The following is a 14365-nucleotide window of genomic DNA, read 5'->3' as shown; positions in this document are numbered from 1 at the left end:
TAAAATTTACGGAAATTTATTGCACATGTTTTCATTGAAATCTATCATGTTGACGACTAAATTAAAATATGGATTTTTAAAGATCTAGATATACATTGATATTATCAAATTAAATTTAATATAAATTGCTAACAAACAATATTTACGAGTTCTGTAACTTCGAGAATGTAATCTGAAGCACATCTATTAATAAGTTAAATTAATCAATGTTTAAAATTTAGTTCGTTCGTTGTAAAAAAATATATCACAGAATATTTCAATGATCCAAATTTTTATTCGAATAAGAAGTGTTTACCTCTCCATAGAACTTGCAGAACAACGAGTATTTTGTCTCGAAGATTAACTATATCTGCTTTAACTCTGCTGAAGAAAATAGTATTTTTATCGTTTGCGTAGCGATACGTAAAATTTATTGTCCACGTTTTACATTATCCAAGAAATGTCTTTTCTCGTTTTCCCCTCTGTGTTGACGCGTTTTCTCTCGGACAAGCTGATCCAGCGTAACGGATGAATCTTCCATCTGTCTTCTGCATTTTCGCAAAAAACACAACTGCCTACCACTCTGCTGTAGATTGGAGCCGGTTGACGTATCATCCGCAGGGACGTAGCCACGTCGGCTTAACACAAATTACCCCGAACGAACAACACGAAATTACAATCCGGAAGTCACTCTCGCGAGACGAAATCAATTGTAGCTTGCTTCGGTTGTGACCATAAATTCAAAGAGTCGCTCCGCCCTACTCGTTCATTAGCCAAGAAATTGTCATGGGTCGACGTAAATAACAATCCGTGCGGCTAGGGGCGCAAACTTTATTAACAAACTTCTGTCCATTAGCCAACATCCTTCAATCAAGAATTAAACCCGTATTCATAGTCACAAATTTGTCAAATCGTTTATTTTAGTGATAAATTCAATTAAGCTGTTCGTCACAATATTAATTTTTCTCAAAAATTGCTGTTCCATGTTTACATGAATTTGTCAAATTATAGAATGATATATTAGATACGTATATCGCTGGATCTATTTTCACATAATCAATGTGCACAAAAGAAAAAAAATTATAAAAATTATAATAGTTTTAGGAGAAATTCAATTACGTAAGCAGTTCAATAAATATTAAATTCTCTGAAAGATCGTTGTTCCACGTTTGCGTGAATTTGTCAAATTACAAAATGATGTAAAAGGTACGTATATTTTTGGATCTATTTTCATACAATTAATGTGTTGTATGAAAATTATAAAAGTTTCAGGAAAAAGAAAGCCGTACTGTACGGTATATTGTTGAGAATATACAATTACCATATAATGTTCTGCTAACTAATTGGCATACGTTTTTGCAACCGTGTTAAAGCAAGTGGAACTCGTTGAAATAAGTAAAACTTGTCAAAAAGCGTGTGCACCAGTGAATCGTGTAAAACGAAAGCCAGGTGTACTTTGAAATTTTTTATTTCGTCCTGCTATAATAAAGTTAGACTGGTCGCATTCGTCAGATTTGTAAAAACGTTTGCACTGGATGAGAGCTTTAACGACGAGGCAAAGAATTGCAAAACTGTGTATGACGTTCCGAAATGAAAATTGCCTCGACCATCGAAAATCGTTTCGCGCTTGATTGTCAACGTTCGTGTTGTATCGATGAATTTTCCATGCTCTAAAGAATATTTTATGGGTGTTTCCTGTCGTGGAAATGATTTTGGAAATAAATTTTATTAGAAAAGATTGCATGCAATCGATATTTGGTCGGAGTATAACAATTCTGGTCGAGTAACGTCGCGCATCGCAACGATTGGCACAGCCCTGAAACTTTCCTACTCAATTAAAAGTTATAAATGAGAGTGTTTCACCGTAAGTCCGCTTCCTCGGTCAGCGGACCATACAGATTGCGATCGAATGACTGAGGCAGCGGCCCGTGAAAGAGGCTAAAACTAGGCTAATTTAGCTCGTACACCGGCCACTCATTATTTCTTGTTCGCTCGGCAAAGTGCTTATTTAGAAGTCATCCTGATAGTTGCATGAAATAATGTTCCTGAATCTAATTACAACGAGACCATGCATTATACGAATTTACGGGCAACCATTTAACCCTTATCGCACATTTTTCACATCACGACCACTATAGTCCTGGATTATACACAAAATCATTCGAGATTCTGTGACTTTACACATTATATATTAATATTCTTTCTGCACTATTTGGAAAATAATATCATCGATGGATGATTCTCAGAAAAATGCAATTGGAATTTTAAAGAAATGTAAACAAACTTAAGAGACAGCCAGGTTTTCAAATAATAAAACGCAATTAAAACATCAATTATCAATTTTAATAGCACTAGATCATTCGTACACAAATTTGTTCGAGATTTCGTGACTTCTATTTATTTAACACGAAGAATATTCTTTATGCATTATTTAAAAAACGATATTATCGATGGATGATTCTCAGAAAAAAGGGAATTGGAATTTTAAATAAATGTAAACAAACTCAAGAGACAGTCAGGTATTCAAACAATAAAGCACAATTGAAACGTCAATTATCGATAGTAATAGTACTCGGTCATTCATACAGAAATTTATTCGAGATTCTATGACCTTCATTTATTTAACACGAAGAATATTCTTTATGCATTATTTAAAAAACGATATTATCGATGGATGATTCTCAGAAAAAAGGGAATTGGAATTTTAAAGAAATGTAAACAAACTCAAGAGACAGTCAGATATTCAAACTATAAAGCCAAATTGAAACGTCGATTATCAATAACGATAAACACTATAGTTTACTTCTTAAGAGATGTCCTCGACAAATGAAATATTTCAGTTATGTAGAAAATAACGGAATCTCTTATTCTGTTGGTCGAAATGAAAATTTCTGAAAAATTCGAAGCACCGTTCGCGCTGTGAATGATTTTAGAAAACATGGAAACAGGCAGAGGCGACGGTGTCGTAAAAGCACAGTAATTGTAACGCAATTTCACATTCTATTGCACGAAGAAAATTACAGAAAAATTCGAAACGCCATGAATCATCGAACGTGATCGAAGAATTAAGTGAAAAGCACAATTAACGAACGCATACTGTGCTTTAAGCTTTCATTACGTGTCCAATAATACCTTGCACGAAAGTAGAGTCGCGGAACGTAGTAAACTTCGAGCGAAACATGACTGTTTACGCGTGGTTACGCGCTCGTATTACTTGCACGGCTATCGTTCTATAAAGAGTCATTATCGACATTGTAAAAGTGGTTTAAGCACGGTCATACTTGTCGTTTAAATCACGCGAAATGATCTGATAACGCCTAAGTAATCGTGTTATTTCGCTCATTGCGGCACGAGCATTTAAGGAAAGATAACTTCAATTTAGAATATATTACAGCAACCTCTCGAGACTCGTTAATAAGATAAGCATTCACGCGAGGGAAACGTAGCAGACTAGTTCGTGCATTATTTTCACGTGTTTGCACCGGTTGTAATTTAACTATTGTTTTAATTAAATTTTCTCTAATATTTATTTACAGTGTACACACTACATATAATTATTAGAGGGGTTGTGTAAGCTAGAAATTAATAATTATGTAACTGAATCGTTGACTGTTATACATTCGACGTATTGTTCAAACTGTAAATATTGCTAACTAAGTCTCATTCATTTTTCAGTTTGTAAATTAAATGTAATATAATATTTGTAAGGTTCAGAATTTTAATAAAATATAACACCAAAAAAATAAGAATTTATATAAAACTGTAAACGCTTTTTAAGTTAGTATTCGTAAAATGTATATTAAAATTTAAATCAAGCTTCTTTTCCTACCAGTGTTCTGCGAATGTCTGACTGAGTTTTGGTTTGTACTACTGAAAATTCTAACTCTTCTAAAATAATACTGTGATTCACAAATGATTTAATCTGGAAAATGTTTTTTTTTTATATTTACGAATTATCTATACAAATTTATTTGAAATTCAAACCAAGATGTTTTTCCTACTAGTCTTGTGCGATCGTCTGACTATGTTTTGGTTCATACTACTGAAAATTCCAACTCTTCGAGGATAACGCCGTGACAGACAACTTTGTCCCGTCGTACTATTATTACTAGCGACGAAATTGGAAAAAATTAAAATACAATCAACGACGAGCTTAAAGGCCAAGGCTCTACTAAAATTGCTTGATAATTATTCCTCTTCATTACCATAGCAAAGGGACCCTGCGCGAAAGATAAAACTTTCTTGCGCAGTTTCTCGAAATAATCCAATCCGAAAGGGAAATGAATCGTTATTAACGCTTTGCGACACGCCATTACGAATTTTCAATTGGATAAAGAATGGAAACTTTGTAAGTAGAGAACTTGGAACATGTCGGAGAAAGTTGTAATAAAAGAAACGAATTACTCGAAGCAACGAAACGTCCAATCTCTTTTGACGAGGAGCGCGAAAGGAATTCGACGCTTTTTAAAAATAGTTCCATCCTTTTTATTACTTAATTATTTGGATATTTACGACACGGTAAAATATTCGTAGATCATAAAAAAGTGAAGAGTACATTATGGTTGCACAGTACATGTTTCGGTTCGCTGTCCCTCCATTGTTGCTCCAGTAGAATTTCATTATAAACATAATAGGATAAAAGCCTTTATTTAAATAATTCTCCAGGAAACGCTATAATGGAGCGTGTTCATACGTATGCAAATATGTTCTTGCCCTTTATAATCCAAGTTTAATAATGGACCGTTGGGTCTAACTAAAATAGAATAGAGGTTCTGTCTATTTCCTTCGGTTATCTTCTGTCTCCTACGAAGTTGTTGATTTCCGTGAAATATCATTTCGAAATTAATCGCGTTTTGTTTCATCAATATTCTTGTCGGTGATAGCATCTGATACCGAGGACACGGAAAATGGAAATGATACGTTTGTCGTACAAAGAGGTCTACTTTGCTACGAGTAAGTCTGGCTTAGTAAAATGCCTGACATTCCGAAGATGGATCCACGAAGAAACGTAATAAATTGGTCCAAGACGATCTAGACGCATTCGAACGAATTCGATCTCTTAGGGAAAAATGGCCTTGGTTTTGTCTCTGACGATATGCGATTTCACTCCAAATTGTCCGCCGAACTTTCCTTATCCTAATATTTTCGGTTCAAACTAAAGTACTTGCAGGTACATAAAGTTTGTACGTAGAAAAATAACTTTCAAAACAACACAATTATTATTTATTTATTATACGGTTAAAGTTCCAGTAGTGTACAAAAGAAAATAGAATAATATTGTTACAGTTGAGGGTAGAGAACAATGTATAATGTATAATATAGAAATACGTATAGAACAAAATAGAATTGATATCGAGAAGTATAATTTAATGGGAAATTTTAATGGGAATTATTTTAAAAATAATCTGTATATGGGCTGTTTCTTTAAAATGATGAACAGAAAAAATATTTATAAGAAGGTATATTGATCTTGAAATATTATAAATATAATTTCGTGTTTAAATTATAAAAAGAATTGAAGAATTATAATTTTACGAGAGTTCTTAATTCTCTGTTGAGATTTTCGTTCTATTGTTCTTTCGACATCGACTGCTTCTTTGGTCCAGCAGTTTGCTGTGACCAACACAGTATCGATCTCGTGGAAACAGAGAACTATTAGTATATATGTATATCTCGAACCACACTCCAGACGTGTTACTTGGATCCACTGGAGATAGCGAATGTGGGCGAAAGCCACAATCGTTGCCAAGTCCATTTCGTCGTGGATCGATCGCGGAAACCAGTGCCAGGATTCGCATCTCGTATGGCTGGACTGATTAACAAACAGTGCAAGCTAAATGCAGCAATCGAGTTGCGAGGTGATATCGTTAACACCGATCCATCGGATTTGTTCGCCACGATTGCGGTTTTAGTGACACGAAAAATGTCAAGGGCCGTTTAAGTGAAAATATCTACGAAACGTGGCTACTCAATGGCACGCGATCCAACAACCTTATTCTCGATCCTTGGAAATACTAGATCCACGAATTTTAGTAAAAAAAATATAATTTTTACTGTATGGCGATCCACACTTTCTATTTCCCGATTATTCAAACACAAATATTACTCTTCGACGTGAAGTCCATTACTGTAAGAAGTAAAATCTAAATTAAGTAGCCATTTATTTAGAAAGTAAATATATTTATTCCATTTTTGAAAATTAAATGGTTTAGAAGGGTTGATTTTTCAAAGTGAAACAGATTTTTTTAAGACAAGTGTTGAGAGGATTATTCTTTTATTGTTTGGATAGTTTGTATCCAAGTGCCAATTTGTTTATTTGTTCGACACATAGACTAGTGAAGTGTCTAAACAATATAGCGGAGACAATTTTTCAGTGATTACGAGTCCAATTCGACAATTGATTTTGTTCTTGCTACTCTTACTTGAGCGTCTGACTATGTTTTGGTTCACACTACTGAAAATTCTAACTCTTGCAAGAAAATTTTATTTCTTTATTTTTACGAACTATTTATAAAAACTTACGTTATTATTCTTAAAATATGTATTAAAATTTAAACCAAGATTTTTTTCCTACTAACCTTCCCCAAGCGTTTGACTATGTTTCGGTTTGTACTACTGAAAATTCCAACTTTTCTGGGATAATACTATGAGTGACGAACGCTACGGTCTGGAAAATGTTATTTCTTTAAACCAACTTTCTCTGTTCCCATTCTATTGCCACTAGTAGAAAAGTTGTCTTCTCGAAGCAAACTCTCAAGTTTACTAAGATATACTTTCTTCTCAATTTTTATACGCGATGCCCCTGATTTTAACTTACAATATCCCCTAAAATAATTAGTTAAACGCAGTCGGACCTCATATATCGTACACTTCAAAAACTGTTTCGTATCGAAGTTTTATCATTTATTCCAAAGACTAGAAGCTGTCGCGGTAGTTGGCGCGGGACACTACACGGCGAGGGAACTTAATTTCCAAGTTTTTAGGAAAAGTACTGTTCAACTTTTGCTCGTAAGCCGTTCTCATCAAGGTCTTCTTTGTCTTCGTCCCCGAAGAGTGTCGCAGCAGCGTTCATTCCGTCGCTTGTTTAACAGCTGAAAGCCGCTTCTGCTGGGTAATCAGGAATCACCATCGAGTCAAACGTCGGATGAGAGTTAAAACCTGCGAACGGGCAATGGCGAATCTTGAAAGTCAAATAATCAATTAATTAAGCTAGTTTGCGACGTTCTCTTGCCCGGCGCAAATAAGGGAAAACGTTGGGGATATTTAGCCAACGGGAACGTAACAACGGCGATATCGTTGGGAAATTTAACGTAAGAAAATGAGGAAATCCTGCTCCATGATTCTCGTTACGGAGAATACAAGCTTTCCTCCTTTTTCCCCCATTTTCTGTTCGTTCGTTTCATTCGTAACTGTGACTCCGTTGTTAGGGATCCTCGTTTCCTTTGATGCGAAAGTTAGACGTCTTTGCAGCGATACAAACTGTTCGTTGGTGAACACGGTTTTACCGTCGTTTCTTTTCGTTGCCTCTACTAAACGAACCACTCAGAAGTAAAAACCACGGTTCTGCGAGGAATTGAAAATGTGTATCTTTAATATACGGATCATTTGGATCCGGTTGTAGAACTTCTCTCCACCTTGGTATACTTCCTCGATATATTGTTTATTCCTTGCCTTTATTCAACGAATAAAGCTAAATAAATTGAGAAAGTGATCTGTGTATTTTTTAAATCATGGGATCTTGCAACCATCTATTTATTAATTGTATTTCAGTATTCCAGTACGTAGCAATAATTATAATAATAGCTATGGAATTATCAGTCGATACGGCTTATACCTTAAACTCAAAATTAAATCTACAAGGATAAAGATTATATGCTGATTAATTTTGTGTTCGATGTGTAAGCCGCGTAATAATAATTATTGTCATCCTTTTTACCGGAGCATCGGAATAATTCCTTCGTTATTGTATATCGATTGTAAGTAACGTTATTATGAGGATATTATTAATTTTCCTTCCATGCAATTATTGCAAGTGAAAACACAGTTTGTTTTTCATTAAATTTGAGAGTAAATAATTGTCAAGCTATTTGCAGTTGCAAATATTTCTGTAGACAATTAAAAAATACTTTCCCAGGTGTAAAACCACTGAGATACCAATGTCTATAGATTATTCAAAGTGACTGGGAGGTGTACATGTTTTGTTTGTGTTAATTATCGAGGAATAGTATGAGATACGTAACTACGCCTATGGATGTTTATATAGCGACCGTACTCAGGAAATTTGCAAATGCCGGAATATTTACGGGTATCTCTGTTAGTCCCGAAGCCAGATAAGACGCGTACAGGAGATATACGATGACAGGTCATAGTTATTTTACGTGCGCCCACAAGTGAAACGACCTGTTGGGTCCCCTAGATTGAGCCATTTTGTTTGCGTGACCGCAAGAGGTACTAATTTTAGCTGAAACCGCGAGTACTATGACCACGATTGATGATATTCCTTTCGCAATACGAATGGACACCGACTAACAAGTATTTAACCGTCGAATTATTTAGTCGTTACGTTCACTATAATTTTGTCCAACGAAGACGCGTTGGAAATTGGAAATTTTAGTTAAAAAATATGAAAAAGTAAAAAAGAAGCATGCGACGAACCGATGAAATAAAATAAATAATCAGAGTTATAGAATTTTCTCACCCTTCCCCCATAAATAAAAGAGTCCAATTTTCAGTAGAAATTTAAAAAAAATTTAAATAGTGATATAGTGTAACTATAATATGTCGGTGAAGTTAATAAACCAGTGAAAAGGGTTAGATGAAAATATGTGAACGTGATCTACGAATACAGATAGTGAAAGTGTTCCAATCGATACTAGTTTCTCTTACAGTGTAAACTAAATCGCTGTTAAATGGTTCGCGTACAGTCAATATTATTATTAATACCGACAAATATTGACTGTGTGCTAAAATCAATATTGAAGGAGGCATTATTATTAAATTTGGAGATTGACGGGATTTTTAAATATTTTGAAATCGGAGCTCTGGTACTGGGAAGTAGTTCAATACTGTAAATCGATACTTTGTTTCGAAAAACATAATAGTATCCTGTTCCCTTAAAAATGATGTCGCTATTGGTGATATCGTTTTTTCGTCTTTTTTACTATGGCAAACCTTTTAAATAAATCTAAACAAATTGTACATTACTGATTATAACAATTTGCTGAAACTGTAAGTAATATAAACATAGTGAACCGAATATTTAAAAGAATAATCCAAAGAAATGAGGGTTTTAATTTTTTTAACTATGTTCCATAACTTCGAAAAATCTGAAAAAATTACACATTAATAACCTAAACGAGACTCAGAAACAGTAAAAATATGAACGTGATCGCTTGATAACTTTAACATAAAATTGGCATTTTAGTATAAGTAATTTAGAAATTTATAAGTAGCACGTAAGTTCATAAATTCGTTACAAAGCAATACAGTAATGATTCTTAAAATGAGCATGTTCAACTTTCGAATAGCTTCTAGGGTTCATTTTAAGAATCATTACTGTATTTATAAAATTTATTTATATATAAATTTAATTCGAATCATTCGAATTAAATCGAAAACTTTGAAATTATTCCAAGCTATCTTACATCAAAACATAAGGGTAGTTAAAGTGTTAGTGTTAAATCTTGTTTTGCGTTGAGCAAATCCAAATTAAACAATCTAAAGGTCCGTTTCCTTCCATCGAACGAGCCCAGCGTTCATTGGCAGTTTATTAGCCGCAGAGGAAGCACGTTTTCGGTCGAACGTCGGTTCTCCCGTTATAATTTACGGCTAGAATTATCGAAATATAGGGTTATGGTAGCGGGTTGCAGGCGCGCGGGGCCACCTGTGGAAATATATTGCCACAGCAATTCTCGAGCGCATGTGTGACGACGAACGCGAGACTCGTTATTAACTCCTGGCTACGCGGTTTGGAAAAAGGCGAGTTTCCCTAATGAAATATTAACGACATGGAAGATACGGGTTTCCACGGGAGTTTAAGTTCGCGCAATAAACGATCCTTTTCTCCTCCAACTCCCGTCATCTTCCTTTATCGCGACCCATTTTGGCCGCTGGGTCGTTTCAGCGTTGATTTCAACAGCAATACACACACTGCCACACCGAAAAAAGTATAATAAATAAGTCATACAAAGTAGACAGAAGACATTGAAATTTATTTATGACGTAGAGCTCATGAATGCCTACAGAAATGTATTAAACAACATTTTCGTTCACCGCTAACCAAATTTATTAAAAATCAAAAACGAATTTTTAAGAAAAAAACGACAGGGTGTGCCTAAATTTTTCGACAAACAAAAAATTTCAAATCGTTCTGGAAAAATTATTTTCAGTTTCAGGGGTCAATTACAATCATTTTTAGTCAATAGACATATCCCCGAAATCCTACCCAGTTTCGAGAAAAAAATTCCTTACCGAAAATATAATGTCTGACCATACCGTTGACATGCTTCCCTGAAATTTCATGCAAATCTTTAAAGTGTCATAACTCCTGAACGGATTGGACGATTTTAATGTTTAAAAAAGCAAACTACGCGTATTTTGATGGAGAATATGTAGAAGTTGCGAAAATATTGGAAAAGTTGATCCTTGACACCACAAAATGAGAAAACCCCCATAAAAATGGTCCAATTTTCAAACGACCATAACTCCTACAATAGTGAATATATTTCAATGAAACTTTTTTCTGAAGTAGAGCTCATGGGTACCTACAAAAAAGTATTACACAACTTTTCTATAGGGCGTCAAACAAAATTACTAAAAATCAAAAACGAATTCTTAAGAAAAATCGACAGGGGGTAGATGCCTAAATTTTTCGACAAAATTAAAAATTTTCAAATCGTTCTAAAAAAATTATTTTCAGCTGCAGGGGTCAATTACAATCACTTTTGGTCATTAGAAATACCCCTGAATTCCTACGCACTTTCGAGAAAAAAATTCCTCACCGAGAACATAATTTCTGGTCAGAAATGTTTGCCCGAAATTTCATGCAAATCTTTAAAACATCATAACTCCTGAACGGATTGGACGATTTTAATGTTTAAAAAAGCAATCAACGCGTATTTTGATGGAGAATATGTAGAAATTGCAAAAATATTCGAAAAGTTGATCCTTGACACCACAAAATGATAAAAACCCCATAAAAATGGTCCAATTTTCAAACAGTCATAACTCTTACAATAGTGAATATATTTCAATAAAACTTTTTTCTGAAGTAGAGTTCATGGGTACCTACAAAAAAGTATTACACAACTTTTCTATAGGGCGCCAAACAAAATTTCTAAAAATCAAAAATGAATTTTTAATAAAAATCGACAGGGGGTAGGTGCCTAAATTTTTCGGCGAAAAAAAAAATTTTTAATTAATTCTAAAAAAATTATTTTCAGTTTTAGGGGTCAATTACAAGCATTTTTGGTCGTTAGACATACCACCGAATTCCTACGCATTTTCGAGAAAAAAATTCGAGTAGGTGGACAAATTTTGGGACGAAATTAAAAAGTTTAAAATCTTTCTAAAAAAATTATTTTTGGTTGTAGGAGTCAATTACGATCATTTTTTTCGGAACTGCATTTTGATCTAACCGTCAACGTGTGATGGGTTTCTATATAAATATGAAGAATTACTGCCCGTAAAGTTAGTGTTAAGATCAGTTTTATTAATTTTTCTTCTAAAGAAAAATTTAAAGTCTGACAGAAAACTGATACATGTACTTGTGAATCGCCTTGTTTATGTTTTCGTGGCCGTTTTTCCACGCGCAACGATGATTTTGCGATAAAATTGCCGTGGGAAAACATATCGGGAAATTGTTTTTGCGGGGTTTCTGCGCGACTCTGAGACGCCGCGACGTTCGCGAATGAAAAAGTGGTCCTGACATCGTCTGTTTGTCTGTTCCTACGGTTAACAGGTAGTCACAGATGTCGCGGGCACAATGGAACACGAACAGCTAGCAGTCCGTGCGCTCGTTTTGTTTATTTGTTTCGTTCGACCGCGTGCGTCAACTTATTTGTCTTCTTAGACGCCGGTCGAGGATGGTTTCGATCGAGAACACGCTTTGAAGGGTCGGTGACGTATCATAATAGAGAGAAACTTTTCTATTTTTCTCCGAGAACGACATTCGACGACCAAAGAGTAGAAAAATTAAATGGAAAAATGGAGAGAGGCAATTGCAAAGAAAAATACGTGACGTTAACTTCTCGTTTCACAGTATACGATTAATAATATCGTTGATAAACAAGGAATTTGCGAAAAATAATTGTATGCTCGAACACTTGTTTTTTTAGTTTATTAAAAAGTTTCATTATTTTATCGTCGTTTATTGTATCGTGGTACTGGGTCATTTTGTATCTATTTTTGGCACAATATAGGCATAAAGTTATCCTACGTGCTCCAAACCAGAAAATATCCAATACTGCTTTATATTTAGTCTCCCGCCAGTAGTTGAAACGAGTTCTGGGCAAGATGGTCGATATTTTCCAGTCAAAAACGAAGAAGAAAATTCACGATGGCGTACATCTGGTTTTCAAATTTCATAAAGTGGAACACGCTGCACGGTCTGTTGTGTATATCGATCGAAATCCACGACAGCATTTATTCACGAGCTGAGACAACCTTCTGGAAGCCATAACCATTAACGATTTAGAAATATTAAGTTTCAGAGCGAGTTTTTAAAAATAATCTAAATTATTTCTACGAACGAATTGATTGTAATTGATCGCCACTCTGGTCAAATATCGCTATTTTCTTTGTACGTGTATATGTCTTCGTCATTCTTTTTGTTTTTAAAATAAAATGAATTATTCTGTTTAAAAAATCTTCGTATCTTGATGAGAAAGCAAAGTAATATAAGATCAGTTACAGTACTGCATGTCCAGCTTGATGCCATCTAACTTTAGTTTAAAACATTTTTTTCGTACAGAAAATAACTTCTGAGTTATTTGAAATCGCCACGCTACGAGATTTACGGCTGCATATAATTTGGAATTACCATAAATTACAATTAACAACATCAAAACGAGGAAAATATATTTCGTAAATATTATACTCCCATACATGGTTATCTGTCTATACTTGTTTATTTTAATTTCTTCAATTTTAATTGTGTTTTTCCCCAAACTACTTAAAATTGTTTCTTGTTTCCCAAGTAATATTAACAAAAGAATTTTTGTTACAGGTGTAAGAAGAGGAACGATCAATTTACGAATCGGATTACTACCCAAAGCCAGCATGTAAATAATTGTGATCATCGTTAACGTGAGTACTTAAATATTAAATTTTCTATTAATCTCGAAATAGCCAACGTTTGGAATGTTATTTGAGGCCACTCAAATTTTAACTTGATCAATCAATTAAAATTTTCTTCAAATATGTTTTGCACACTCAATTTGCAAGAAAAGTTAATTTTCACCCCTCTAACGTAGAAACACAGTAGTAAAAAAAATACCTATTGAATATTTTTGGTTATTCTGCGATCCTATAATTTTTTTCAGTGGCTACTATTAATTTGTCAATTTTTGTACCTATCTCTAATTCCTCGATGATGTTTTGAATTTTTTGGTTAGATTTTGGCTAAGATCCGAACCTAGCAGCCCTTTTACAACAGTTGCAAGTAGTAAATTTGTATAACGAGTCTGCAACGATTGCCAAATGGGTTTCAATATAAATCTTTCAAGACTTATCTACGAGTTTTCCTCACTGAAATGTGTCGGTGCATCGTTGCAACAACGACATAGACGTTTAATAAATGCGATTTTTGATTCTCGTCGAAAGACAGTTTAAATTATCCATCGTCTCAGAAATTTTCTTTCGAAATCATTCTAAATTTTTAGATGTTACAATTAATTAATTTCCTAATTATAACGAAAGAAAATTTCTAAGACGACGAACAATTCGCAGCTACTGTATAATGACGTAACAAGGAATAATTCCAAATGGAAGTATATTCGTAGAATGTGCAAGCATTTCTGTGAAAAATATGCTTCAAAACTCGAGCAATTCGCGTCTGCAAAATACTGTTATAATTTGTTCATATCGAAAATTCAATTAGTCGTTGGTTCATAATGGGAATGAAAAATAACTAGTTCGGTGCGTACGCAATTTACGAAACTGTTTTCAGCAAAATTCCCCGAATGAGCTTCACGCGGATAATAGAATTCGACAACTAAATAACAATGACAAAAGATGCAAAAATTTCTCGAAATTATAACTAAAATCAGCTTAACGACGCGACCTTGAGTTTATTAAGCGTTCTTTGAATGTGGCTTTGGACATTTTCTGTTTAATTTATTGGCACGCTTTCGATAAATTATTCGGTCTCTAAATAAAGTTGTTTCGA

General features: G+C 34.2%; 1 protein-coding gene across 2 annotated transcripts in view; it reads left to right on the top strand.

The window, feature by feature from the left end:
- LOC143343161 (zwei Ig domain protein zig-8) overlaps positions 1–14365 on the top strand; it is a 341606-nt gene that overhangs the window by 75293 nt on the left and 251948 nt on the right. For both annotated transcript variants that reach the window (XM_076767765.1, XM_076767763.1), the window contains exon 2: positions 13205–13284. The gene's annotated coding sequence lies outside the window, so the exon portion shown is untranslated. The remainder of the gene's footprint in view (positions 1–13204; positions 13285–14365) is intronic.

Source organism: Colletes latitarsis, chromosome 7, assembly GCF_051014445.1.
Source record: "Colletes latitarsis isolate SP2378_abdomen chromosome 7, iyColLati1, whole genome shotgun sequence".
NCBI lineage: Eukaryota > Metazoa > Arthropoda > Insecta > Hymenoptera > Colletidae > Colletes > Colletes latitarsis.
This window is presented reverse-complemented; position numbering and strand designations above follow the sequence as displayed.